This window comes from Mandrillus leucophaeus, unplaced genomic scaffold, assembly GCF_000951045.1.
Source record: "Mandrillus leucophaeus isolate KB7577 unplaced genomic scaffold, Mleu.le_1.0 Scaffold834, whole genome shotgun sequence".
Classification (NCBI taxonomy): domain Eukaryota; kingdom Metazoa; phylum Chordata; class Mammalia; order Primates; family Cercopithecidae; genus Mandrillus; species Mandrillus leucophaeus.
In genome coordinates this window covers 524,324-546,208 of record NW_012109075.1, presented here as the reverse complement: position 1 = coordinate 546,208, position 21,885 = coordinate 524,324, and the positions used below count along the sequence as shown (strand labels likewise).

The following is a 21,885-nucleotide window of genomic DNA, read 5'->3' as shown; positions in this document are numbered from 1 at the left end:
CAAAAATGAAGAAACTAAACAACCAATCTTTTCTATTTATATAAACCATGTCTTAGACATAATCTTTTTTCACCTCTTAAAACTCAAATTGCATGCATACTTCAAGAAACATGATTGCCCCAAAGCAAACATTCAGGCACTGAGAAAGCAAGGTTTGCTGCTATCTGTGAAAGCCACAGTGAAGATTATTTAGAAGTCAAGTTTCCCACTGGACTTCAGAAATATAGAGATCTGTATAAACAAGCAACTTGTTTGCTTATATTCAGGAGGCTATCCTTCATTAATTTCATTTACTTTATTGAACTTTGCTTGGTATACTATTCAAAATAGATAATGGTTTAAAAGCAAGAGTTAATTCTCCAAACCTCTAAACAATTTTTTTTTTTGCAACACTTGAAAAATCTGAGAGTACACAACACTTATCAGGCATTAAGATAATTTAGTTTTCTAAGTTCTAGAAGTAAGTTTAAGACTGGAGATTTCTACTAAGTTTCAAAAAGATGAGCTTTCAAGAATGTTCTTTCCCTATTTTCAATTCTTAGCACCAACGCAGCCAGGGGATGATCCTAGATATGACTTGAATCATAAGAATGTGCAAGTGGGGGATAAACACCTCCAGAAACTCCTGCCTTATACATATTGCTCAGAAAGTTCAGGGGTGGTACTGTTGACCTGAAAAGGAACAGAGCTCAAGAAGTGGAGATGAGAAACTTAAATGAGTGAATGTGTGGAGGGGCAGGGAGAGGAATTCAGTCATTAAGTCACGCAGAACTTAGTGGTTAGTGAGTTTTCAAAATGCTATAGAGATCTAGAAAATTACTGAATGAAAAGTTCAATTTCTACAATGAGTAGAGAGGTAGGTTATATGCAGCATGGGCTAAGAACAAATGAGGGTTCAAAATTCCTCAAAGCCCTCATTTTTCTCTTCTCAGGTGTGACAGAATGGAAAAATATTTCAAACCAATCAAATAAAACATTTTACCACTAAAACAAACAAAAAAAAATCACCAGGCCCATTAAGCACCAGTTACATAATTAATACCTAATATAAACTCTAAACAATCCTGCTCCCTTCCTCCTACAGTTACCTGTGAGTGCTGGTTGGCTATTGATAGTGGTCAAAGTTATTATTTCTATTGTCAAAGGTGATCTTCCCACATGGTAAACTGACTATACAACTATACCCCATGCAGCCATTTTGCAACTACACGCCTTTGGTCAGGAGATAGAGGATGCATATCTGTGCTAATTTATTACTATGATTGAAAAAAAAAAAAAACGCTCTGTAGTTTATGCCTTTTGTCCCACTGAAAGTGAGTTGGCAGCATTACCTGTGTGGTATATCTATTCCAACAATATGTTAGCAGTCTTAAAAGATTATCACAGTAGATATACACAATGGAAAAGGAGGGGTGCTCATGTGATTCCACCATAGCAGTGTTTCCCAAAGGATGCACATTCTTGGGCCCCCACTTCCAGATCTCGAGTAGCACAATTTCTAAGAGTGGGGTGATTCCAATATACATTAAAGTTTGAGAATCACTGTCTACAGTAGTAGTCTGTAACTTAGAGGTGGCTATCAGAATCCCCAATGAGATTTCTTAGAATGCGCATGCCTGTGCCACAGTCCAAGAACTACTATGCCAAGATGTCTTCTTGAGGGTAGGCCTGGCCATCTGTGGTGGTGGTTGCAGAAGACAGATAATATGATAATAGCAAAGAAAGCACTGCCCTAAATCCTTTATATGCTTCACCTCATTTATTACCTAAAACAACCCTTTAAGGTAGGTATCATTACTGTCTCCATTGTACATGTATAGTAACTGGGACAAGGTCACAGAAGTTAAGCAACTTACCCAGAGCTGCAGAGCTAGTAAGTGGTGATACTATGTGAAGCTGGTTCAGTACCCCTGTTCTAGAAATTTATTTTAGGGCCCCTATATCTTAAAAGTACCCTGATCCTCCCAAATTGCAAGGCTTACAGATCCCAGAATTATGCTGTCCTTCCCTTCACTGGGTTCAGAATTGAGGAGCTGTCTTTCAACAACCTAAGAAGGATTGAGCCAATGAATAAAACTAAAAGCAACTAAAAAAAGATGTGCACAAGGTGCTTAGTCAAACACTTTCAGTCCTTCTCAGGAGAAAGAAAATAAGGTGAGAAAATTGCTTTTAGAATTAAGAAAGGAAAAAAGCTTGGACTCAGATTCCAGACTTTTTCTACAGCAAAAGAAGTGGGAGGCCCTTCACAAACAACAAAATGCTTTTGGTCAAATTAAAGCATTAAAAATTAATGATTACATGATAACTAAGACGCTCAACTTTACAGCCCAAAGAAAATTCTTGTGGGTGTTCACAAAAGTTGCTTGTGATCTGACAACTGGCTACTGCAGGAAATGAAATTTCACAGTCTAAATAGCAGTTTAGTTTGGTAGCAATTATTTAAGAACTGGGAGGAGCCAAAAAGTGAATTTAGATGAATTTAAGCAACATCTCTCAAAATATTGACCTGAAAATCTTGTTTATTAAAACGTAGGCTCTAATTAAACTAAGGAGCTTCTGCAAAGCCAAAGAAACTATCAACAGAGGAAACAGAAAACCTACAGAATAAATGAAAATATTTGCAAACTATGCATGTGACAAAGGTCTAATATCCAGAATCTATAAGGATTTTAAAGAAATTTTAAAGCAAAAAACAAACCCCATTAAATAGTGGGCAAAGGACACAAAAAGACACTTTTCAAAAGAAGACATACATGTGGCCAACAAGCATATGAAAAAAAAGCTCAACATCACTGATCATTAGAGAAATGCAAATCAAAACCACAATGAGATACCGTCTCACACTAGTCAGAATGGCTATTAATAAAAAGTTTTAAAATAACACATGCTGGTGAGGTTGTGGAGAAAAAGAAATGCTTATACACTGTTGGTGGGAGTATAAATTTGTTCAACAATTGTGGAAAACAGTGTGGCAATTCCTCAAAGACCTAAAAACAGAAATACCACTCAACATGGCAATCCCATTACTGGGTACATACCCAAAGGAATATAAACCACTCTATCATGAAGACACATTCATATGTATATTCATTGCAACACTATTCACAATAGCAAAGACATGGAATCAACCTAAATGATCATCAATGGAAGACTGGATAAAGAAAATATAGTATATATATACCATGGAATACTATGCAGCCATAAAAAAAGAATGAAATCGTGTCCTTTGCAGCAACATGGATGGAGTTGGAGGTCATTATTCTTAGCAAACTAATGTAGGAACAGAAAAACAAATAACACATGTTTTCACTTATAAGTAGGAGCTAAATGATGAGAACACATGGTCACATAGAGGGAAACAACACACACTGGGGCCTATCGAAGGGTGTAGGGTGGAAGGAGGGAGAAGATGAGAAAAAAATAACTAATGGGTACTAGGTTTAATACCTGGGTGATGAAATAATCTGTACAACGAACCTCCATGACACAAGTTTACCTACGTAACAAACCTGCATATGTACCCCTGAACTTAAAAGGTACAGAGAACTGAAGGGGGCATGATTTCGTTTATATATATGATATATAATATATATATGTGTGTGTGTATGTGTATATATATGTGTGTGTGCATATGTATATATATGTGTGTGTGTGTGTATGTTTGTGTATACATGTCTTTTTGTGCATATGTTATATATGGTTTATATAAAGATGGAGAAAGTGTGGAAGGATTGATTCCAAATGAATCCATTTTAGAGAGGAAGACCAGAAGGAAAAAGAAAAGATAATTGAATTTTTCTTTATTCACTCCTGTTTTGTTTGATTCAGTACGACAAATCACTACTTTTGTAATTTAAAAAACTATAAACGAAAAAATTTTAAAATAGCTCCCATGATTTTTTCCTCTGTTCCACAGTAATGGGTTTTTACTGAGTCTATCTTTTTGATAGGCCTAACAACTTTCAGCTAGAAAAATTTCCACTACCTTTCAGTCATGGCTGTAGCTCACCTACTTTATGATTTTCCTCTGATAGAAAACTTGGCAGAAACTGTTTTCTAAAAAGACCTGGCTCCTTTAAATAGATCACAGTGGGTGTACAGAGTGGTTTAAGGACCTTGGACAGGAAATGTCACTACACAGCTTCTTTGGCCACCAAAAACTCATGGTTGAACAGTTTTTCACTTAGGAGCTTTTCAATATTTGGGTCAGGAACCACTGAGACCTCCCTCCTGGGTCTGGTATTCTTTTCTTAGGCCTTATACTTGTTACTTTATACTTTTAGCAAACACTGACCCAAAAGGAGATCCTTTAGTCATTCAGTTCACAGAGGACTAAGCTTAAAAAAATATTTATTGAGCACTTAGGGTATGTCAGACACTGACACTTATGGAGCAAGTCTGTGAGGGAGGCATGTATTCACCAGGAAAAGAAGGAGATGTGATAAAGAAGAGTACTCAAGGTAATGGAAAGTGCTATATCAGGATTCATAACTCCCTGTTGCTTTATCTCTACCGTGCCCTGTAACCTTGAGCATGTCCCTTCCCCACCCAAGTCCTAAACAACTTCTCCTATAGAGTAGGGAGGTTGGACTAAATCAATGATTCTCAAACTCTAACACGCATTTGTATTATCTGGAGTGCTTGTTACAATGGCAGCTTCCTATGACCTCATCCCAAGATTTATTGAATCAGATTCCCTGGGGTGGGGGTACAGAAATAGGTATTTTTAACAAACTCCCCTGGTGGATCTGACACATGTGGTTCTTGACCCACACTTTGAGAAACCCAGGACTCCACGTTCATTCCAGCTCTAACATACCTTGACACAATATCCAGGTGGCGCTGGTAGAGATATTATTGAAAGGAGAATTAGAGCTGAAGGAATGATTTTTCTCATCCATTAATTCCTGAGTCAGCAAACATTAAGTGCCTATTATCTGCCCATACCTATTGTCTAGTTTTCCATATACGTTTAACTGATTTTGGTGATTTGGCAAGGAATTGGGGGATGGCCAGCTTATGAAGAGTAGTATCTTTTAATATCTGGATCAGTGCTTAGTGACGTGCATGCTAATTAGAAACTGATGTAAGAAGCTGTAAGACTACTCATGATAGCAAAAAAGTGGAAACAACCTAAATGTCTACCAACTGATGAATGGTAAACACATTGTGATACATAGATACTATGAAATATTATCTGTCAATTAAAATGGAATAAAATACACCTGCTACAAAATGGATGCGCTTTGAAAACATGCTAGAGCGAAGGGAGCTAAATGCAAAATGCCATATCATGTATGATTCCATTTATATGAATTGCTTAGAATAGGCAAATTCATAGAGGCAGTAAGTTGCTTAATGGTTGCCTAAGTCTGGGCTTGAGGCATAATGTTGGGTAAATGGAGAGTAACTGCTAATTGGTATTGGGTTCCTTTTTGAGATGATAAAAATATCTAAAACTGTGGTGATGGTTGCATGACTTTGTGAATATATTAAAAATTATTGAATTATATACTTTAAATGAATAAATTTATGGTATGTAAATTATACCTCAATAATAATATATGTATATATGCATGTCTATCTGAAAGAAAAAGCTGGACCAAGCATGGTGGCTCACACCTGTAATCCCAGCACTTTGGGAGGCTGAGGCAGGCGGATCACTTGAGGTCAGAAATTTGAGACCAGCCTGGCCAACATGGTGAAATCCCGACTCTACTAAAAATACAAAAATTAGCCTGGCATGGTGGCACATGCTTATAATCTCAGCTACTAGGGAGGCTGAGGCAGGAGAATCACTTGAACCTGGAGGTGGAAGCTGCAGTGAGCCGATATCACACCACTGCACTCCAGCCTGGGCAACAGAGTAATACTCCATCATCTCAATACGAAAAAAAAAAAAGGAAAAGAAAAAGCTGTATAATTACTTGTTGACTGTTCACCAAGTTAGAAGAAAGTATACCAACCCTTAATATAAATGGAAAATCAGCCTGTCGATTTTAGCAGTCTCTTTCTCATGCACACACAACTTCACATCACTCTTTGCTCTCCATTTCAGGTGGGCCTGAGGTGTGCACATCCTGTTTGCTAGTTGGGTACTCTGAAGCAATTTATTACTCTATAGTATGTAAACCTTTGTTGCATTTGCTTTAATTAAATTCAAGCATTTCTGTCCACTAACAAACCACAGCAGCTGGTGTGACTGCTCTTGGCCTTGCCTGTTTTTGTACTTGTGTACATAGCAGCGGAGTGTACGTGCCTGGAAACAGATTTTACAATAAAGTGCTTCTAATGCAGCAGTATTTAGACAGAAAGTGTTACACTTTGGATTAAATAAAATTTTCAAGTATATCCTTTAAGTTCTCTGTATTCTCAGGGACTGATCCTCCTGACCACCACCCCAGGAAGAGGGGTTTGGGCAGTTTTTACCTTCCATTCTTTATTCTGGTATCTAAATTTTAGTGTCATAGAAGCTGACCATTATGTATCTCTTTTAGAATTCATGATGCATGAACTTTTAAGGAAGGGGCAATTTTTTTTCATCTTTATGTTCCCAGCTAATAGTATAGTATATGAAGCCTATCGGGTTCTTAATGGATGTTTAGTTAATGAAAAAAGATCTTCAGTGTCTCCCTTGGGGACCTAGAAAGGCCCTAGCTAGCATCCTTTACGCAAAAGATAATTCTGGGCTTGACTTTCCATCCCCAATGTTACTGAGGTGCATGTGCAGATTCAGCACCTTGCTCCATAGACATAGGCATGCACCACATGAATTTTCAAATACCTAAATATTAATCACATGTCAGAACTTATTAATAGCTGATCTATAAACCATGTGAAGAGATTAGAAACGTATAGAAAAGTATGCACACACAAATAAAAACCTTTGCAGAATACAGATTGAAATTTAATCTAAATCTGCTCAGTTTTAACTTTCCTATCCTTTTTATTAGTCTTCACAGTAAAAGCTATTTGGGAGACCCACACAATACAACAGTGAAAAAATTGGCCGAGCCTCATAATGTGCCCAGCATTTCTAAGTGGCTTAGTACCTTCTTAATAAAGATCATAATTTGAATCTTTTGCTCCTTTTGCTTCTGAAAATTGGAACAAGTAAAATCATATGTTTGGAGACTAATTGAAAATCGAAGCCCAGAAGCCCATTGCTTTGTTTGGGAGAGCATGTGCAAGTTGTTGGTTATATTTAGAGATGCATAATTTAAAACACTTTTACATTCATTCGTATACCACTTGAAACTCTTATGGCATTTGCATGTCAAATATTTCATTTGAGCCTCAGAATAGCTCTTTGAGATAAGCAGAGCATGGCACTAAAATCATAGAACCAGAGGACTCAAAGGCACCTAAAGGCACATAGTTCAACTGCCCATCTCACTTGGCAGGTGCCAAACTCAGGCGTAGAGGTCAGTGGTTGACTCAAGGTGGTACTGCAGGTTTTCCTACATGAGGCATTCCCTTCATAAATATCTAATGACACTCAGAGATAGAAAATATTATTGAAACCTCTACAGTGCTCAAGGTTAGCAGGCAAGGATTAGAACCTGGAAGTTCCTGCCTCGGAGTCCTAAATACAGACTTCTCTCTCCCTCGGTTTCTTTTATACACATCAGTTTGACTCTTTCCTATCATTAACTTTACTATAATCTTCTAAATATATACACCTTCTGTAGCCTCCAAAGCAGTTAAACCCCCATCAGCAGACATAAAATTTCTTGGTCTGACAATCTTACTTTTATGTTGCCTTCAGTATTTCAGGTTGCCTGAGGTGCCATATTGATTAAGCTACATTCTGGAGAACTAAATATATGTAGAATATTATATGGTTCCTCTACCAAGCACGAACTATAAATTAATGTATCCCTCTTGTTGACATTGTAAAGTAGGCTTGCCTGAAGTACAACTGTAATATTCCTTGCAGGACCATGTGTTTTACTTGTAATGTCTATAAAATGAATAGTTGTTCAAATGTAAAAGCTGTGACAGAAAACAGATGTTTATATAGAAGGTGACATAGTAGGAGAAGGATGACAGTGAGTATATGCAATGTAGGAAGCCAGAAAGTACTGGGGGAAGAAAATAATACAATGGACCAATGGCAGGACAGCCTTTCACTATGGAAGTGACAGAGAGGTTTAATCGATACATCAATCCTGAATATAGTGAGAGGTGATATAAACATGTTTTGCTTTGTTTTCCTCTTGGTATTTTGTGGCTCTAAGTGCTGTAGAATATAACTGAAACTGTGGCAGAAGAGTAGAGCCAGGTAATTTGGGCAATTAATTAGGAGTCCTGCACATCAAAGGATGTTTGTGTAGAGATAGGGATGGGGAAGATTCTAATATAAATGGTGTTGAGGGCAGCACAGAGTGAGCTCTAGTTTGAGAAAAGTGGCTAAAATATATTTTGACATGCATAATTTTTCCTCTTGCTCCTTTGGCTCTCCACTTCAAATCTCCCCAGTAGGTTGTTCTGTTTTTAAAATAGTCTTCCTCACTTTAGTCTTGCCCTAAGTTTCTTTTCTAACTTTTATTTTAGCTTCAGGGATGCATGTGCAAGTTTGTTATACAGGTAAACTACGTGTTACAGGGGTTTCGTATACAGATTATTTTGTCACCTAGGTACTGAGGCTAGTGCCTGATGAGTATTTTTTCCGATCCTCTCCCACCCTCCACCCTCAAGTAGGCCCCAGTGGGTGTTGCTCGCCTCTTTGTGTCCATGTGTTCTTGTTGTTCAGCTCCCACTTATAAGTGAGAAGATGTAGTATTTTATTTTCTGTTCCTGCTTTAGCTTGCATTAGTTTGCATTAATTCGCTTAGGATAATGGCCTCCAGGCCATCTGTGTTGGTGCAAAGGGCATGATTTCATTCTTTTTTGTGGCTGCATAGTATTCCATGGTATATATGTACTACATTTTCTTTATCCAATCTTCCACTGATGGGCATTTAGGTTGATTGCATGTCTTTACTATTGTGAATAGTGCTGCAATGAACATATACATGCATGTCTTTATGACAAAGTGATTTATATTCCTTTGGGTGTGTACCCAGTAATGGAATTGCTGAGCTGAATGATATTTTTGTATTTAGGTCTTTAATTTCTCTGCACCATAACTTTTTGACAAGTATCTTTATATATAATTCTATAATACATATAAAACAGCAGTTCTCTGCCCCTATCCCAAGTCCTTTTTCTTAAAGACAACTTCAACTTTTTAAGCTATTTCATCTGTTATGTATCTCCATGTTTATAAACAATATGTTCATGTCTGCTTCTTAGTCAGTTTTACATATTACCTGTTGAGTTCCTAATACAGAAGATAATGACCAGTTGTCCTCCCTCAATTAGTCAAATATAGTTATGTGATAATTTTACATTATTATGAATATTAAGTTGTGAGTCAAATAGTATATCACGATTTCATTTCCTTTCTTGTACTTTTTGTTTTTCCTGCAGTTATAATGAGAATATGAGAATTCTCTCATTTTCATGTGACTCATTTTTCTATATCTCTATAACGAAGTGCCCTCAAACTTTCCAACAGATCATTAAAAACTCATGAAAATAATTTTCCTGGAACATCCCTCCTAGAGCCCTCTCTCTTCCTGCTGAAAATCTGAATAAGTTGTTCCCTTGACCTATTTGCACAACTGATATGCTAGAGTTTCTCTTTATCTCTTATCTTTGCTTTATTCCCTGTTGCCTGTATCTCTTTACTACTGTGCTGGATCCCCTCTGTGTTCCCCTCCAGGTCCCTTTCCACCATTCTGCACATGATCTCTGCTCTGGAACTGATTCTACATTAAAAGAACCCCCTTCAGCCTTCTCTGGTAGATCCAGCTCAGGATCAGGAAATGTGTAAGGTGTCTTCACACTACCACTTCTATCTCTGCCTTCATGTAAAAACCTCTGCCTCTTTGAGGCTCATGCCATTCAACTTTAGCATTCTCTCTATTCTTGGAGTGGTCACCTTTCATTCTTCTAGATAGCACTAGTAGGAGCCCCTTCAAACTCTGTCTTTTCATGTGCCCCTATCATTGTTTGAGCACTTCTAACTTTCTGGCAGCACAAGATGTGCCCACCCTCATCTTTTTGCTTCTCTGCTCCAGGCCTGAGATAAGCAATTTCTTCAAAGAACTCTGATTACTTTTAGTGAAGATTAGTATTGACAAACTAAGACATGGGTGTTTGTTACGTTTATCGCTACTAATGTGTTGCTGTTCCTGGCCCTCTCAGTGGACAAAGTTAGGAAATATACATATGTGTAAGATATATAACCATTTACACAGACAAATAGAAACATAAATATATACATAGATGGAGACAGAAATAGCCATGAATGACTCTGATACTTCCAATTCAAAACGATAGGGTCCCTTCTAGCCTTCCCCCTTTTCATATTTGTAACTGCCTTCTATGACAGCGAGAAGCTCACTCCTGTTACTCTTAATATATTTATTTGCTCATTCTCCCAGCATGTAGTCAACTATCCGGCCTTGCCAAACTGCCACCCCACCCTGTATGGGTCCTGACCCCTGCAAGGCTACCATTCCTCAGATGCTCCCCTGACATAAGCCCTAGTCACTGCTGGGCTGCATCATCACCCTGCCCTTGTGCCCTCCTTATACAGACCCCGACCACCCTTGTGCTTTCTTCCCACCTCACAACCAGTTTTTACCTTACTTATCAGTCCCTGATGCTTCCTTCCCTATAGAGTTTTAATTCATAATCCATCATTTCCACAACTTGTACTAATATCTTCACCTTCTCATTATGTTGCTGCTGCGATGGATCCTGGCAAAACTCAGTTCTGGATCAACACAACTGTCCACTTCCTCCATTCTTACACCTGAGCAGAGCTTGAAAAAACTGCACAGCTGTGTAGACTGTTATCACTTATAAAGTCATGATCCCTAACCTCATTGGAACTCTCACTCTTACCTAAATATTCTTCTGTATTAATGACCTCTTTCCCCCAAGCTCCAATGCTCCAATTGGTTATTCAGACTTCCTTCCCAACTACTGCTACTTCCCAGAGAAAACAGGATAACTGAGGACATGGAACTCTTAAACACAAGATCCAGTGGAATTACTCACTTTGAACAAAACACTAGGGAATTGGGTGAGTATGGGAAGGGAAGGGGAGAAGGCGAGAGAATGAATGGAGTTACAAAGTCAAGTCTGAAAGTGAAGTCAAAGGCAAGAACAACAGCCTGAATGGAAAAATGTAGTCTGAGATGAGCAGTGGGTGTACGAAATAACTACCGTGGGAAACAGATGGGAAAGAAAGCTGAATATGTACACGTAAAAAGTCTTCCTAGCACCTCTGCAGGGCCCAAATGAGGTTTTAGACCATGTACTGTTTCTGGCACAGGTATGAGTTTCTCTAGAGGAGTTCAGCCATAGAGATGTTGGAACAGAGAAAGTGGTGGTTAGTTGATCCAAAGACGGAGAGGGAGGTGTTGTAGGCAGCTTTAGTGACAAGATAATGAGTCTAGAATCAGATGAAGATATTAGCAAAAGGAGAATACTACGACGTTTAGGCTGGATAACAGAGGAAATATTATAAAGCAGTTATTAGGTTCAATTGGGAAATAACTGTACATTTTAGACTCCGAAGCAAAAGTTTCAGAGATTTTACCCCATCATCCCTTCTGGTTGCAAAATGCAATTATCTTTGGTCAACAGACTGCAATTAACACCTCCAAATATTAAGTAGGCCTTCAAAATGATATATCCTATGGTAAAATGCCTTAGGATACTTTTATAAAAAAAAGAACATAAAGACGAAATTGAAGAGTTGAGAGGGCTATGTCTATGACTCCATCTGAAGCTTTAATTTTTAATATATATTTTTGTGATTATAGAAGTAATATATCCTAATTGTAGAAAATTTGAAAGCTACATAACTGAACTAAATAGTATCTGTTACTACTCTCAGTATATATATTTTTGTGCCACGTTTAAATGCATAGGTTTTAGAGTGAGATTGGCTGAGTTCTCACCCCAGAACAGCCATTTCAATAGCTTTGTGACTTTAGGCAAATTACTGAACTCTGTGTCTCAGTTTCCTCATCTAAAAATTGTAATAAAAGTACCACCTACTTCCAAGTAAAATAGATTATTAATATGAAATGAGTTAATACATATAAAGTTGTACTTAGAATAGAACCCAAATATAATTAGTCTCCACTAAGTGTTAGCTATCATTATTTGTGCTTCCTTCAGAAGGATTCAAGTGTTAAATGTAAACATCGAAAATGTATATGGATAAACATATAAGATAAATCGGAACAAAGAATTGTAATACTTGATATGTAAAGGTTTATATTAGCTCAGAAATATAACTTTCCATCAGCTAACCACCCACAAATAATAAGGTGTTATTTGGACTTTTATTTTTTATATTATAAACCTATTGTATATATCCTATAAATATATACAGTTATTTAAGTATTTTACAAGCTAGCTCTGGTAACACTTGCAGTGACTCTAGAGGAATATGGATTGGGGAATGTGGGGAAAGGACCATGTAGTGTAATTTTCTGCTTTAACTAGACAAGGATAAAGCCTCATAAGATAGGGGCAGATGCCACATATCTTGGCATGAACTCACCTGCATGTAAAATACTTCGATAACTGTATACATTTTCGATGTTTATGTAAAATGCTCTACTGATTTTTCTTATTTCTTCCTTTATTATTAATAGAAAGTCCTGCTCCCAGGTTACTTTTATTATATTTTAGTTATTATATACTTTCCTTTTTTTACATTTAACACTTGAATCCTTCTGAAGTTCACATTTAACTTTGACTAGCTTATCTTATACATTATATAAGCATAATAACTGCCACTGTGCCTTAAGCAGAGTATTGAGTACCATAAGCATTTTAAATGCATTATAAAATATATGCTTGTATTATTTTCACTATAAATAAACAAAAGCATAGGCTGATTTTTTAAAGAAAATTCAAAGTCCTTCCGCCTATAAATAACATTTTGGTGAAAAACTTTCTATACATTTCATATGCTTATATGCACACATAGATGTACAGAAATACATAAACAAGTGAAAAAATTGAATTATGCTGCTTTGTAAGCTATCTTTTCCATTAAATTGTATTTATGGATATATTTCCATATCAATAAATGTAGGTCTGCATTATTTTTAATGTGTCCAAGTAATTGATTAAAATGATACATTCCAACTGACCTAGTCAATACACTATTAGAGCCACTTATGTTGTTTTCAAAGCTTTGCCAGTATAAACTAAACATTAATGAACATCCTTGCGTATACAGGTTTTGGTACTTGCATTTATCTTCTTAGAATAAATACTTAGTGAAATTGCTAAATCATAGAAGGCATTTTACATTTTTATAGATTGCCCACCCAACCTTTGGAAATGGACCAATTTAAACAGTACATTGGATCATCCATATCCCCACAGGTTTGCCAACACCATGTTTTATGTTGGTTTTTGAAGCCTTCTTAATCTTATATGTGAAAACTATTAGTTTTTATTTGCAAAGTGAGTTTAGTATTCCTTTTTTGGTGAGTATTCTATTAATGAATTTTCCCCATTTTTCTATTAGATTTATTTTGTAATTAATATGTAGAAGTTATTTTATGTTAAGAATATCTACCCATTGTTATGTGTCACAGATATTTTTCCTAGTTTTTTAATTAACCTTGATTATGGTACTTTTTTTTACCAAAAAGACTTTTTTGAAGGTTAAATGTATCAATCTTTTCCTTTAAGCCTTCAGTCTTCATAAAATAATTAGAAAAACCTTCTCCATCTCAAGACAGTAAACATATTATAAAATAAAATGTTAAATTGTAATCATATAGATTTTCAAATAATCTAAAATATCTTTAAGTGTCTTTATAGTTTTTCTTACATTTAAATATTTGAGTCAGCTGGAATTAACTTTGGTTTAAATAGTGAGTATAGATGTAGCTTTATTAAATTTCCCCTCAATGACCAGCTGTTGTCCTAATCACATTTACTGAAAAATCTATCTTTGCCCCCAAACCCATGGATTTGAAATCCTTCTTTGTCATTTCTTAAAATCCATAATATACTTAAGATTATTTCTTTGGACACTGTTCTGTTATAGTAATGTGTCTGATCCTACACAAGTACCATAGTATTTTAATCATTGTAATTTCCAATATAAGTTATATGTGATAGATCAAGTTCTTTATAATTTTTTCTTCTTCAGAATTTTATCTGGAATTTATTTTGGTGTTTGACGTGACATAATTATCTGTCTCCCAAACAGAGTCAAGGTGATTCCTGTAATGTTACTAATTTGTGTTCTGAGAAGGAATTAAAGTGGCAGCACTATGACACTGGGAATTCTGCATAAACCCATGAAAGCAGTCACCTTTATGAACACGTTTTTGGTGGAAACAAGTGTTAAGAACTATTGTTGTATAATAGTGCTACCCAATAGAACTTTCTGTTCTATAGCTGTACTTTCCAATATGGTATTCACTGACCTTATGTGGCTATCAAGTACTTGAAATGTGGCTAGGTGACTGAGAACTGAAATTTTTAGTCTTATTTAATTGTAATCAGTTTAAATTTATACAACTGCATATTTATTGAATAGAGCACTTCTAGAGCACAGCTGTTTTAAAAATCAGTGTCCTATTATACTGCTTCATGACATTATTGGCAAATAATAGATTTGGCAATTTCCTGCTTAACCTGAAACTATCATTTACATAGTAAAATGCTAAGGTTGACACTGAGATCTCAAAGGCAGCTCAATTAAATAAATATGGAACAGATGCTTCCTATACCCTTGGCTCTCTGCAGAATAAAAGATAGCCTTCCAAAAGTTTAAAATTAAGTAGAGGAGATACAGTGATACAAAAATAACAATAATGGTTGCAGAACAAGGTGAAGATCATAAAAGAAGAATCAACAATATGCCAAGAGAGTTATGAAAAGGGAGAGATTGCTGAGCACAGTGATTCACACCTGTAATCACAGCACTTTGGGAAGCCAAGGCAGGCAGGTGGCTTGAGCCCAGAGTTCAAGACCAGCATGGGCAACATGACAAAACCATATCTCTACAAAAAAAAAAATACAAAAATTAGCTGGGCATGGTGGCATGCACCTGTAGTCCCAGCTACCGGGTGCTGGGGGCTGAGGTGAGAGGATTGCTTGAGCCTGGGAGGTCAAGGCTGCAGTGAGCTGTGATCATACCACTGCACTCCAGCCTGGGTGGCAGAGTGAGGCCCTGTCTAAAACAAAAGAAAGAAAAAGAAAAGGGACAGATTATTTTAGCTATGAGGTATGAGAGATAAATTAGGGAGGGCTGCATTAAGCTGTTTCTTGAATATGGTTTGTTTTCAACAGGCAGAAGAGATGGAAATTGGGAGGAAAAATACTCCAGGGAAAAGAATGGCATAAGCAAGGGCACAAAAAATAGATAACAAAGGTTATAACTGGATAATGATGAGTGATCCAGTCTGGCTAATTATGCGAAACAGGAAGGTAGTGAGAAATATGGCTTACTAGGTAGACTGAGACTAAATATTAAAGAGCCTTAAACTTCTGGCCAAAGAATTTGGACTTGATTTTACAGCTAGTGAGGAGAGAATAAAATCCCTTTAGTCTAGTGCTATCTGAGCCAGGACCCCAGAGCAATACTAGCTTTGTGATGTCAATTAAACAAAGTTTCCCAACTTGGACAGACCATCTACCTCACAGATAATTATAAATATTAAGCAAGGTAAAGAAAGGGGAAGGGCATTCCCCAAAGTATAAAGCAAGCACAACATAAATGTTAAAAATTCATAACATAATACAATGATCTAGCTGATTCCTAGAGTGACACACACCCAAGTAAGCCAGAGCAAAATGACCTATTTGGGCATAGCAATAGACTGTTAACAAACAGAAGACTATAAAACACCATTCTAATAATTTTTAAAAGGTGTAATTTCAGCAGGCAAACTGATAGGAAACAACACACTATTTGGGTCCCTGGATGTTGAAAGGATGATATAGACTTTCTGGGTTAGGAAACATATATCCCAAATCTGTTGTTTGAGTTCCCACCAAATGGTTGGCCATGCTATGTACTCACCTGCAATGTTAGAGAACTTCCTGTATTAGTTTGTTCTCGCACTGCTTATAAAGACATACCCAAGACTGGGTAATTTATAAAAGGGAGAGTTTTAATGGACTCACAGTTTCACATGGGTGGGGAGGCCTCACAATCATGGTAGAAGGCAAAGGAGAAGCAAAAGCATGTCTTACATGGCAGCAGGCAAGAGAGCTTGTGCAGGAGAATTCCCATTTATAAAACCATCACATCTTGTGAGATTTATTCACTACCACAAGAACAGTAGGGGGGAAATCAGCCCCATGATTCAATTATCTCCACCTGGCCCTGTCCTTGATATGTGGGGACTATTACAATTCAAGGTAAGATTTGGGTGGGGACACAGCCAAACCATATCACTTCCTAAGGTTACAATTCAACTTATTTATTGCATCAGGCAACTCAAATTGTTAGAAACTATTTTAGATTCAATAACAATCTGTATGACTTAACAAACACTCACTAAGTAACACTTTTGAATAAAGAACTGCATGAGCTACAGGAAGATTAATCCTAACATGTAGGATATACTGAATTAGAGAGCAGATCAAAGACAGCAAGAAAAGACTTTTGTAGCAGGCCAGATCAAGAATCTAGAAGACCTAACTGCAAGTGGTGGCAGTACAAATGCAAAGGACAAAACCTATTCTAGAGACAGAATTCAGGGCATTTAATAAAAGACAGGATGCATGAGGTAGTGATGGATGAGGCACACAAGAGCAGTCACAGATGAATGAGATCAGAAGTGCTAGGGTTAGAGAATGAGGACCTCATTAAAAGCAAGAGACAAAAAACAAAGGTTTGCTTGGGGGAAAATGTTAAGCCAGTGTTTTAATACATTTTTATGCCAACACAACACCCAAATAGAGGAATAAAGCAAACCAGCTAAAAAACATTTTGAAACTCAAGAGAGAAGCCAAGGTATAGCTGTGAAATTAATGGGAAAAATAAAGCAAGAGGGCTACTAAATCTAGGCTCCTTGGCACAGAGAATATGTATTTAGATCATTTGACAAAAGATTTGGAACCATGTCTGTGGCTGGGGAAGCCCAAAAGAAACTGCCCCACAGTGGACTCACTCCAGTGCCTCTGATCTCATTAGGAGCTAGTTCAAAGTGAACCAACCCAAATAGCGGTAGCTTTGGCCAGATGGATCCATGTGTTACGTCTTTGCATCAGGCCTTACATTAGACACATTTTTAAAATAGAGGTGGGGTGTCACTATGTTGCCAAGGCTGATCTCAAACTCCTGGGCTCAAGTGATCTTCCTGCCTCAGTCTCCCAAAGTGCTGGGATTGTTACAGATGTGAGCCACCATGCCAGGCCTGGACAGACACATTTTATTTTGGCAAATTCCTTGGCACTTGCAGCTCCAAGTCTAAAGATAATGAGAGGCTTATTTTCAAGTCCTAGCTCAGGATAATTAAAGTACATATTGCATATTCCACATTTATCTTCCTCTACCAAGTTGGCTCCAATCACAGCTTTCTGACCTAGGATCAAGGGACAGTTCTCAGAGATTAAAAGGTGTGAGTTTCTGACTACAGCTAGAAAACATCCCTGAAAAATTCCTGTTAGTCCACACCTCGAGGTTTGGCAATGATTTTTCTTTTATATATTATTAGTGAAGACCTCAAACTTGGGACTTTTTATCTCTTCCACTTGATTACAGTGCATTTTCACAAAGGAGGTTATGTTACTTCTCAAATGAAGAAGGCAGTGTGTACATCTGTCTTCCAACAGTCCCAGTTGTAATCATTACTGCTGCAGTTACAGGAAATTTCCAAATACAAAGGATAAATGTATGTTCCCCTTTGGTTTCACCATAGTGCTACAACCTGTCACAGAATCTACTCAGGCTGTCACATTGCACACAGTGATGATTTTATTTAAGGCACAGATGTGAACACAAAATTCTGTTTTACCAAAGTATACGATCATTTCAACCATATTTTAACTCATTTCACCTTCCCAATCTTTCCCCTTCTTCCCAAACAGCAAATGTTTGCACTGAAACACTTCAATAAACTGTGGAAGCCAGTGTAAAGTGAAGTTTATTGTTTTAAACAATGCTGGAATAGTCACTTCATAATTCATCTTTTTTATATGGTGAGATTCTTTACAGCATGTCTTTTTAAAGCTAAATAAAATTTCAATGGGCTTTGCAGCTGTGGAGACATGTTGCAGATGGCTATAAGGGGCTGTTCCCCAGGTTATCTCACCATCAGTTCACCCTAGTAAGCAGCATATGCGTGTATGGACTCTATTGCCAGTTATTGGCAAACAAGAATGTTCTACACCATTGAGGAACTATTTCTCAGGATATGAATGGGTAAATCAAGATTCAGACTTGATTTTACCTGTAAATGCCACAGTCCAGGAGCACCCTGATATCCACCACCCCTGACCAGCGCCTTTAGCCTCTGCACAGAGAGGTCAAAGTGGTAGAAGCCCCGCAGAAACTAAAAATGGCCGATTGCTCAACCTGAGTTAAGATTGGCCAGATATCAGAGAGAGCAGCAGAGGCTATTTCACAAAGCCCGATTGAAATCCTCAACCCTACTGCTCTAAAGGTCTGGCCTTGACCTATAGGGCAGAAGCAGAAGCAGCCGCAGCTGTCTGTCACGAAGGCAGCTTTGGTGGCAACTTGTCTCTCCTTCAGATCAGCTGGGGTTAGAGTGGGCAAGTCAGGAGCCTTTGATGCCACAGCCCTTTATCCACATTTAAACGCTATTTAAATCAGCAGCTTCCACCGCAGTAGTTGCAGGCTGTCTACCCCAGGGCAACCCTCAAATTGGAGAGCTAACTGTAAGCAGGTGGCTCAAAACTGGAGTCGCCGCCTCGGGTCCAGCAGCCGCGCCGTGCGACTGTACTGGCCATAGAGCAGGGGGGTTGCTCCGCGGAGAAGAGGAGTGGAAAGGATGCAAGTGACGAAGATGGGCACTTCTGCTGAAGCCTAGGCTCAGGAATACTTAGGAATTTCACCCTCCCTAGGTCCCAGGGTAGTTGCCCAATTGCTATCTATGGGGAAGCCGGGAGCATGGAGAAGAACGCGTTCTGTGCGGCAAGAAGGGGGGAAAGCCTAAGTATCTGAGACCCTGCTGGCAAAGAGCCCAGTGGTACAACAGTGCATGGATACTAGTGCCCCCAAATCATCTGCTTCCACGGCAGGTAATTGTGAGCTGTCTAGCCCAGGGCGGCCCGCAAATTAGAGAGTTCACACCGTATGGGGCGGCTAAGAGATGGAGCCAAAACCTTGGGTCAGCCGCGGTGGGGTGGGAGATGAGGATGTCAGTGGGAAAATGGACCCCAGTCCCAGACACTTGCCCGGAAAACTTAACTCCTTCCTTTCCAGGGACTCTGTAACTGAGGTAGTCTTCCTGAACTGTAGGACGTCCGCTGAACTTGCAGGCTCAGAAACGTGTCCTTCCCTCCCTCCTTACTTCCTTGGGTCTGTTCCCAGCTGTGCCTCATGTTTAATAATCTACAGCTTGGTTCCCCTGGCCAGGAAAAGAAAGAAGGATTCCTTCTTGGAAATCTACACATTCGATTGAATGTAGTGGTGGTGGGCAGGTCCCACTTCCTCATTCGGGGACAAGATACTCCTAAATAGACTCCCCCTTAAAAAACACCCGTGGTAGGCTCTAGAGTAACTTTCAACTGAGAAGTACTTTTCCAGCACTTCTGTGCAGTCACAACTTATGTGGGTGGCAAGGGGAAAATCTTGAACACTTGTTTACTAATGTCTCTAAGTCCTTGGGTGGCACAGATGGCAAGGGGATGGCTGCAGAGACCAGGAGAAACCCCTGAAGCAGACATTTGTTATAATACACGTTTCCCTTGCCAGGGTCTCCTTACCAAAGCATTTTTCTTAAACGTCTGATAGTGACAGATCAAGCTGTTTGCTCCAATCCCGAGCCCAGAGAGGCAAGGCGAGCCACTCGCGAGTGGCTATGCCTACTCTCCCACTCTAGGGTTCCTTCACAAGGAGTCTGAAGCGCAACTTGGCGCGGGCAGATGCTCACGCCTGAGCAGCAGTGGGGACCTGGGAAACCCACTCTAGGGGTATCGGGGATTCTTGCGGGAAGAGGAAAGGGGGCGTCTCGGGAACCGCAGGGGAAGTACCTTCAGGCTCTCAGTGCCGGAGCACGGAGATGGCCCCAGATACCCAGCGATCTCCCCTGTCTAGTGCTTGGTGGGAATCCCCAGGAGCGGCAGCGTATTGCTGGGCAACCCCTCACTATTCCACCCAGGAGCCGCCTTGAACCTCTTCCCAGCTCCGGTTGCTCTACCAGCTGCGGGCAGAAATGTGGGCAGTCAGAAGCGCCCAGTTGGAAATTGCCTTTCAGGCTGCAGAGCCCGCGCGCCAGCCGCAGAGAGCATGAAGATCCCGCCGCGGAAACGCAACGCACTGGCTCGCGGGCACCTGAGGGACGGCGCACGCTCCTCCCAGGCCGAAGAACCCCTGGCCTTTGGAGCTCTATTCCCTAAACTTTCTGGGAAGGCTAAAGGAAGAGAAAGCCAACTGGCAAATTTCCAGGCGCGGAGACCAGAGCCGCAGGAGAGATAAAGCCTCCATTGGCTGCGGCCTGCCCTGAGAGCGCAGCGCGTTCTCCCCTGGCCCTTGCCAGTCAACTCTCCAGCTCTGCGAGCGGGCATTACCTGAGTCTCGCAAAACAGCCAGCAAAACGTCCAGCAGGTCTCAGATGCGTAGTTCCATGTCCAGGGCGAGATGGCGAGCCAGGTTCCGGAGAGCGCGGGCTGGGACTTCCCGGGCAGTCGGAGTGGCTGGAGGGGGCGAGAGGAAGATCGCGTCTCCCCCAAACAGCGTCCAGTACAGCCCCGACTGTTTTCTCCACTACCTGTCTTAGCCAAAGAGGATGCTAGGAAACTTCCCCCCGGCCAGGGAAGATTTCTAGAGTTCAGCAGAGCTTCTGTGGACTTTGGGGAAAGCTGGAAAGGGAGAGTTAAGGAGGGTTTCTAAATCACTCAGCTCCGCAATTAGAATGGCAGATGTCGCCTCTCTCTGTCTCTTAGTGACTAGACTCTCCTAAGTCGCCTGCCTCCCAGACTCTTCCTTTTGCGCGACTTCGCTTCGGAGCAGCCTTGCTCCAGCAACACCTTGCCTCGGCCAAGCGGTGCACGCCGGGACGCGGGCGCCTCAGCCTGTGGCCCTCGAGCCACTTGCGAGGTAGGCACACTCCAGAAGGAGCGAAACACCAGCTGCCCTGTCGCCCTAAGGGAGGCGCAGGAGGCAGGTGCAGACTCTGCCTGTCCACCTCCCTCCCTCCTGTTCACTTCCCCAGTCTTTCCCGGGAACCCTACAGTCAGTGAGCAAAAGCCTGTAAGTCTCCCTTAGTTCCGAAGAGGGAGGGGCGCCTGGAAATGAGCTCCAGGCTCGCCTCACATCCTGCCACCACTCCTGCCGCCTCCAAAATATGCCTGGAGTGCGGGTGGGAGGGTAGTGGGAGTCACCGAGAGCTGCGTTTTTGTCGCTAACAGTTTGGTGCCTCCTGGCTGACTGATTGCACAGGGGAGGAGGTGGGAATTAGAGAGAAGCGCTCTGGCGCGTCACGAAAAGAGCTGCTTCTGCTCCTCCTCCTCTTCCACACCCCTTTAGATTTGGGAGCGCGGGGAGGGGAGGCAGATTGAGAAAGGCTGCCAACCCCAAGTCCCCCATCCCCTGGTTAAAAAAAAAAAAAAGCGCTCTCTCTTACCTTTCTCGGGAGAAGGAAAGCG

The 21,885-nt window shown here is 39.9% G+C and overlaps 1 protein-coding gene across 1 annotated transcript in view; it reads right to left on the bottom strand.

The window, feature by feature from the left end:
- The window catches only part of IL1RAPL2 (interleukin 1 receptor accessory protein-like 2), a 1,250,305-nt gene extending 1,228,636 nt beyond the window's left edge, over positions 1 to 21,669 (bottom strand). The window contains exon 1 of the mRNA XM_011968259.1: positions 20,809 to 21,669. The gene's annotated coding sequence lies outside the window, so the exon portion shown is untranslated. The remainder of the gene's footprint in view (positions 1 to 20,808) is intronic.
- Positions 21,670 to 21,885: the final 216 nt, after the last annotated feature.